Here is a 6343-nt window from a genome sequence, read left to right as displayed (position 1 = left end):
ATGCCTCCTCCATTTCCTCCCAACCTGTAAATGAGGTAAAAAGGGAAAAACATAACCTTTCTTCTTGTTCACTTCTTTCATACTTGAATCCTTTTTACCTCTACTTCCCTCCTGCTTTTTTCTCCCTGCTTTCTAAACTTTCAAACCCATTTCATCTTCACTGTATGTGAGTTTCCTCCTTCAAAAGCAGCTTTTCATTCATACCTCTTTCCACTGTCTGCTTCCCTTGTCCTTTTCTTGTTTCCATGATTCTGATTTTGAAATCTTCCCTTTTAGAAATCACTTTTTCCTCACTCTCCCTTGCATCTTCATGTTTTTTTCCTTTCCTGTACTTTTCCATTACAAAAGTCACTCCAGATTTTTCTTTTATCTTTTCAGGGCCTTGACTATAGCAGTACACTGTAACAGCCCTTGAAAGCCTCAACTGGAGCCTTTACCTGTATCCCATGCATCCAGGAGATGCATTTAAGCTTGGGTCTGGGTCTCAGATCTCTATTTGTGGTCTGCTGCAAGTATACTTATCTCCAGCTCCATCTCCATCACAGCTGTGCCTGGACCCTGCTGTGCTAGATCCTGACCTACAAACTGACCTCCTGGTTTGACCTTGAACATGCTTTATCACTATGGACTTGTGTGGCAGTCATGGGACTGTGTCTTACTCTATTTTCTTTCATTATTTCACCCTGCTCCCCAGGGGTGTCCTGGACCTTTCCTTTCAGATCTCTGTAGGGTGTCAGGGGACAGCTGAGACAAGAGTCTGCAGTCAGGACTGCAGGCCATCTAAGAGGCCTTAACATCTATGACCAGCCTAAATTTGTGCCTTGCCCACGTCCTCTGCCCCATGTAAGTAAGTGTAGGGTTGGGCAGTCACTGGACGGTGTCTGACGCTGGTCACCATCACTAGGGTTGGTCTTGACACTGACTGGTATTCCTTCTTGAACTTGGACTTGTCTCAACATCGTGGACCTCCCTGGTGACCTCTTGTCTCACCCTGACTGCCATCTTCAGGCCTGTCCTGCTTGGGACTGTGGGATGGCCTTGCTATCCCATTCCGTTGCAGGCTCCATATTCCTTAGGGATCATCTGGTCTCCACTTCCCTCTGACGTATATCTTCTCATTCCTCCTCTGACTTTCTCTTTGCAAAACCAAGCTTCTCTGTCCCCACCTAGTCTCATATCCTGCCCTTAGCTGCTCTCCAAGCCCCTTATTTGTCATCCTCACACTTCAACCCATCCTCTCACCTGCTGTTGGACTGCTTTCCTCTTGTGGTTCATTCTTGGCAGTGTGAATCGTGCTCTGGATTTTCACCGGTACTGAGCAGTAAGTGACTGGGAACAAACTCATCAGATAGACGCCAAATCCCAGGAAAATTATCAGGGTTGCATTACTGCCCATCCTATTTCCCTGTCCAGCCCAAGATACTTTTGCTCCTTGCTGCTTTTCAGGTAATGGAGTCTGGAGATAAGTACCAGCACAGCCTTGTTTGGGGCGCATTGTGACATCATGACAGCACCTGACATACGAAGGTGTCGCATGTTGTTCGACAGAAACACTGTGGACTTTCACCCTATGTAGCTAAGAAGATCCCAAAGCAAGAAAAGTGTGTGAAAGTTTTTGGGAATAATTTTTTTTTTTAAAAGCATGTCTCTGCTGAAAGGTAAAAAAGAGAATGAAGGGGACAGGATCACAAAAATAGGATGCTACCTAATGTGAAAAAAATCACACTTAATCCTGAGTATTTCTGTAGCTGACAACTGACTGAAAGTGAACAAGAAGTGTTTTATGACTGGTACAAGTGGAGTGGAAAATGTAATGAATTTCCCACTTCAGTGCTTAAACAATTATCAGTAATTTGTGTTGTTTGGCTCAAACAGCCTCAGTGAATAGAAATATATATATTTTTTTTAAAAATTCAGTCTAATGACAAGCATGTGTTTTAAACGACCTCTAGATGGTGATCTAACAACATCAATGCAGAAACAACTCATCTTGCAAAGCACCTATTCTACAGAGAAAAAACCCATCTTGTGTCTCATTAACCCTTGCCACTGACTTTGCCAGACCAAATTGCCCACTCTAATTAAATCTCTGTCCAGATTGCATTTTAGAACTCTGATGATGGCTTTTCACCATGTAGCCTGGAAGACAATCTTCTGGTTATTTCAAGCTCACATTTAAACCCAACTATTATTTGCTATACCAAATTTCTTTCACACTCCTGAAATTTACATACAGATTTGTGTTAAGGTCCCTCGGATTTTGCTTTCATTTTGTTTGTTTGTTTTTGGTTTTGGCCTGTGTTGATTTTGTTGGAGGGGTTTTTTGGTGGTGTCAGGGGGTGGTTGTCATTTTTTGTTTGTGTTGTTTTTTTCTTTTTTAGTATTAGCAATGTCCCTTCATTCAAGATCTTCACATATTTTTTCCCAAATGCCCACAAACCTGTCTGGAATTTAGGCAGGTAAGGAAATGAGCTTGTCAAATGAAGAAAATCATTATCCCAGGCCTATGACAGTTACTACAGTCTTAAGCATATGCAAGGATATATACACTCTGATTTGTAGGCATTGAGATTTCTGCACCAGGTGGTGGTCTTAGGTCAGCTTCAGCTTGCTGTCCAAGACATTCAATGATCTTTTTCCTTGCTAGTCTTGAAAAGATTTTACACTCAGCCCAGAAAGTGCTCATTAGAAATATACTTCAGGAGGTTAGAAGATCAATTTTTCAGAAATACTCATTGAGTGGAATTGTTGAATGCTACATTCAACAAACAAATAAGGCATTTGGCTCTAAAATAAATTTCTTTTCTACTGTCTCCTACTGAATGTTGTAATAACGAGTTCAATACACTGGGTATCAGTAGGTATATGTTCTAACTCAGGAGTAGGACAGAAGCTTCAACAGATCTGCATCAGAAAGGAAAAGAGGGACCGGAATTTTCAGTCCTGCAGAGCAATTAGTAAAGCAACTTCAAGGGGCATGCTCCCTGCAGAGATGTCTGCATGTAAAGGAATCTGTACCCAAATCAGCATAAGATTGTGTTTCAAAAGTGCTCTGCATTCCTCACAGGGAGTGTGGAATACTTTCAAGTCCTCACCCGAACCTCTGAAATTCTTTATTTCACCGAAGTAGGTAAGTAAACAGATGCTAGATGTGAAAACTCTTACTATGGCTGAGGTCATGATGGCATATTCATTCTGGGATAAGCCTACGCTCCTGCCTCAGCAAGGGTTCCTGCCACTGGATGTTTGCTCCTACATCTTTTCCTTTGCTGACACTAGTGTTGGTGTGGCTCAGTTAAGGGGGTGTATTAGGTGACAAAACCATTTAAAACATGGGGTTTATTAGGTCACTTTTCTATTGGGTGTGTTTTGGATGCAGTTAACTGTGCAGTCACACAAAGGCTGCTCTGCAGCGAGCCAGCAGAAACAAATGATTGGGGCGGGACAGAGGAAGGCTGGACTGCCCTTTACTGAGTGACAGACACTACAAATTCAATAGAAGTCGGGCCTTAAAAAGAAACAGTGACTACGCAATTCTTCCTCGAGTACAGAAAGTTCTGACTCCTGCTTTGCTTTGTTTGTGGTTATATGTATTCACTGGAAAATGATGCATAATGAAAATAGGAAAAGGATGTGCTAAGATGAAATGCAAAATGAGAAAGATTTAAACTAATAGCAGTGCTCTCTAAACACAGCTCCATCTCTGAAGAGTTCTTGAAATCAAAATTCCTTTAAAAGAAAAATAAATATGGAGAATCAGACTGTCTGACAAATGTTTTTTTCCTCAGTGTGGCTGACAGTAATAGAATATTTATCTGACCATCTCAGACCTTGTATATATATTTCTTCAGCTGTTCTCTGTTAGAGTGTTTTGCATGTGTAAATGCAAGTATGTGTGAAAATTTCAATTTGTATGCATCCAGCACAATAGAGAAAAAAAGGTTGAAAGAATTAAAGTGGATTTTCCCCACTTTATTCCCAGAATGAAATCACCCTTTGCCAGCACTGCCACCCCATTGACTGTACTACGTTCTTAAAATCTATCCTCAATAAACTGTTCTGTTTTAAAAGTTTTTAGATATTGGGCCTATTGGACATATTTTAAACACTTTTTTTTGCTTTGGCTCTCCTGGTCTGCACATTAGTAGGATAAGCTCATTTCTTGCTTCTGAAGAGGACTGAGCCCCCTTCAAAAATCTCACTTCACACGGCCTGGTCCTTTTCTGGAATCCTTCATGGTCCTTTCTGTTTATTGTCACACTGACTGAACTGGAAAACAGATTCCTGCCTAAGGCTGTGCTTTTCTAGCCAGACCAAGAGATACAGGTTCATTTCTGTAGCCAGTGGAGTGGATTCTTAGAGTAGTCCAAAGGACTGCCCTTGGAGTCCTTTGAAGCTGAGCTTCAAGGTAGAGAACAACAGTGGATATGGATTCCTCTGTCCGTACAAAGGTGGGGAATGAGCAGCCTCTGAGGGAGATGACTACACTGAAACAATTGGATAAACCAGTTAGAGCAATAATTTCTCTCTCTAGGGATTGTGACTCAGTATTTCACGTTTTCCTTCCTTTGCAAATTCTGCAACATGACTCAGAGTGTGGTGCAAAGACGATGAAAATACCCAAGTCAGAACAGCACAGGGGCCACTGCTCTCAGGTTGGGCTGGGGGAGGGGGATAAAGCAGACTAGTTAATGTATGCTTTCTCCCTCATCAGGTTGAAAGAGCTGGTGCATGAAATCCAGTAAAAGCAGCTCTCCGGTCCAGTGAAGCACGGGACAATTGGCAGCACCAGGAAGGTTATCACTGTCTGCATCAGATGACTCTCCTATGTGAGGTCAAAACCCCATTGGATTTGTAATGAGGAGGTGGATGAGGCTGTAAAGTCATTCCCAAGATGGAGCAGTGAGGGCCTTGAGGCAAGAAAGAGCCAATGAAGGGAAGAAAGGAAATGGACCGAAAGATCACAATCAGTGAATTTCTGCATCCTACCCCAGGGCTGTATTCCTCAGAGAACAGGATAGTGCCAGGAAATTAAAGGCACACCTACTGGCTGATTTTGATGTCGGGATCTGAAACTGACAGAGATGGAGAATTTGGATATACTGCAGTCTGTAACGGGGAACTCCAGAACATGACTGAAAGCAAATTCCCTTGGGAGTGCCCAGAACTACAAAAGCCAGGCAACAGTGTAGTGGGGAACGGCAGAAGCAGAACTTCGTGAAGATTCTAGAACAGAAATAAGTGGAGACAGGACAGGACAGAGGGAACTGGCAGAGGGTTTTATGACTACAGGGTGGGAATGACTTGGCAGCTGCAAGACAGGAATGATGGATGTTAGATTTGAGATCAATCAATGGCTGCAGCCCGGGCCACAGACAGTTGTGAGTAGAGGGCTGGGGTGAAGGGACTGCAGGCACTTCTGTGTTATGGCTACTGATCTGGTGATGCAGCGAATCATAAAGTGCACCTCAAACTCGCAGAAACTAGTTCCCCTCTAGCAAACCAGGCTTTTCTTTTACCTGTCACACATTATCATCAGAATGCTGACTAATCTGTGGGTGTCTGTTTCTCATGAATATCCCAAAGCAGGTACTCTCCCTCTCTGCTTTCTCTTGCAGAATTCACAGCTTCTGAGGTCATCAGTGAAAAGAAAACTTAGAAGGAGGGGTAAAAAAGAGAAAAAGGGTTTTGAAGTGTGGCCATTTTTCACCACTGATACTGGATTCTGAAAATGGAAATATCTTGCTTCTTCTAAGAGCAGATTGCAGCAGCCAGGTTGTATCATCCCATGCAAGAGATGATACCCCAAAGGTTTTGTCTATCTCACCACGACACAGTAACAACAAATAAAAACTCCTGAGCTGGGAGTGATGGATGATTATTTTAAAAAATAGTGCAAATTGGATTTCCACTGAGGCATGGGTTGTACTAGCACTTTCTCTTCTCATTCTCTTCTTGTGCCATTCCTGTTTTCATTTGCTCTCATTTGGACTGCTATTAATTATCTAAAATAGTAACAGTAGAATCATATGCAAGATACATAGTATGAATTAAACCTGTATTAAATCTAGTATTAAGAGCAAGAGAAATAGTCACCTCCACAAGGCACTCCTTTCCAACCAGCTCAAACAGCTGTTACTTTTTACACTTACTCAGGGACTTAACTAATTTCTTAAAACATCTAGATTTAAGTGGAAAAAACAACCCTGCCTGTAATTTTGAGAAAAGTGAATTTAGATAAAAGAGGAAGTTCACATTTGGAAGCTTCTAAATCAGAACAACTCCACTGATTGCTGGGCCACTTCTTTCAAATACATAAAGCACCCAATTCCTTCACCATCAA

Source organism: Aphelocoma coerulescens, chromosome 1 (genome assembly GCF_041296385.1).
Source record: "Aphelocoma coerulescens isolate FSJ_1873_10779 chromosome 1, UR_Acoe_1.0, whole genome shotgun sequence".
NCBI lineage: Eukaryota > Metazoa > Chordata > Aves > Passeriformes > Corvidae > Aphelocoma > Aphelocoma coerulescens.
Note: the sequence above shows the minus strand (reverse complement) of the source record.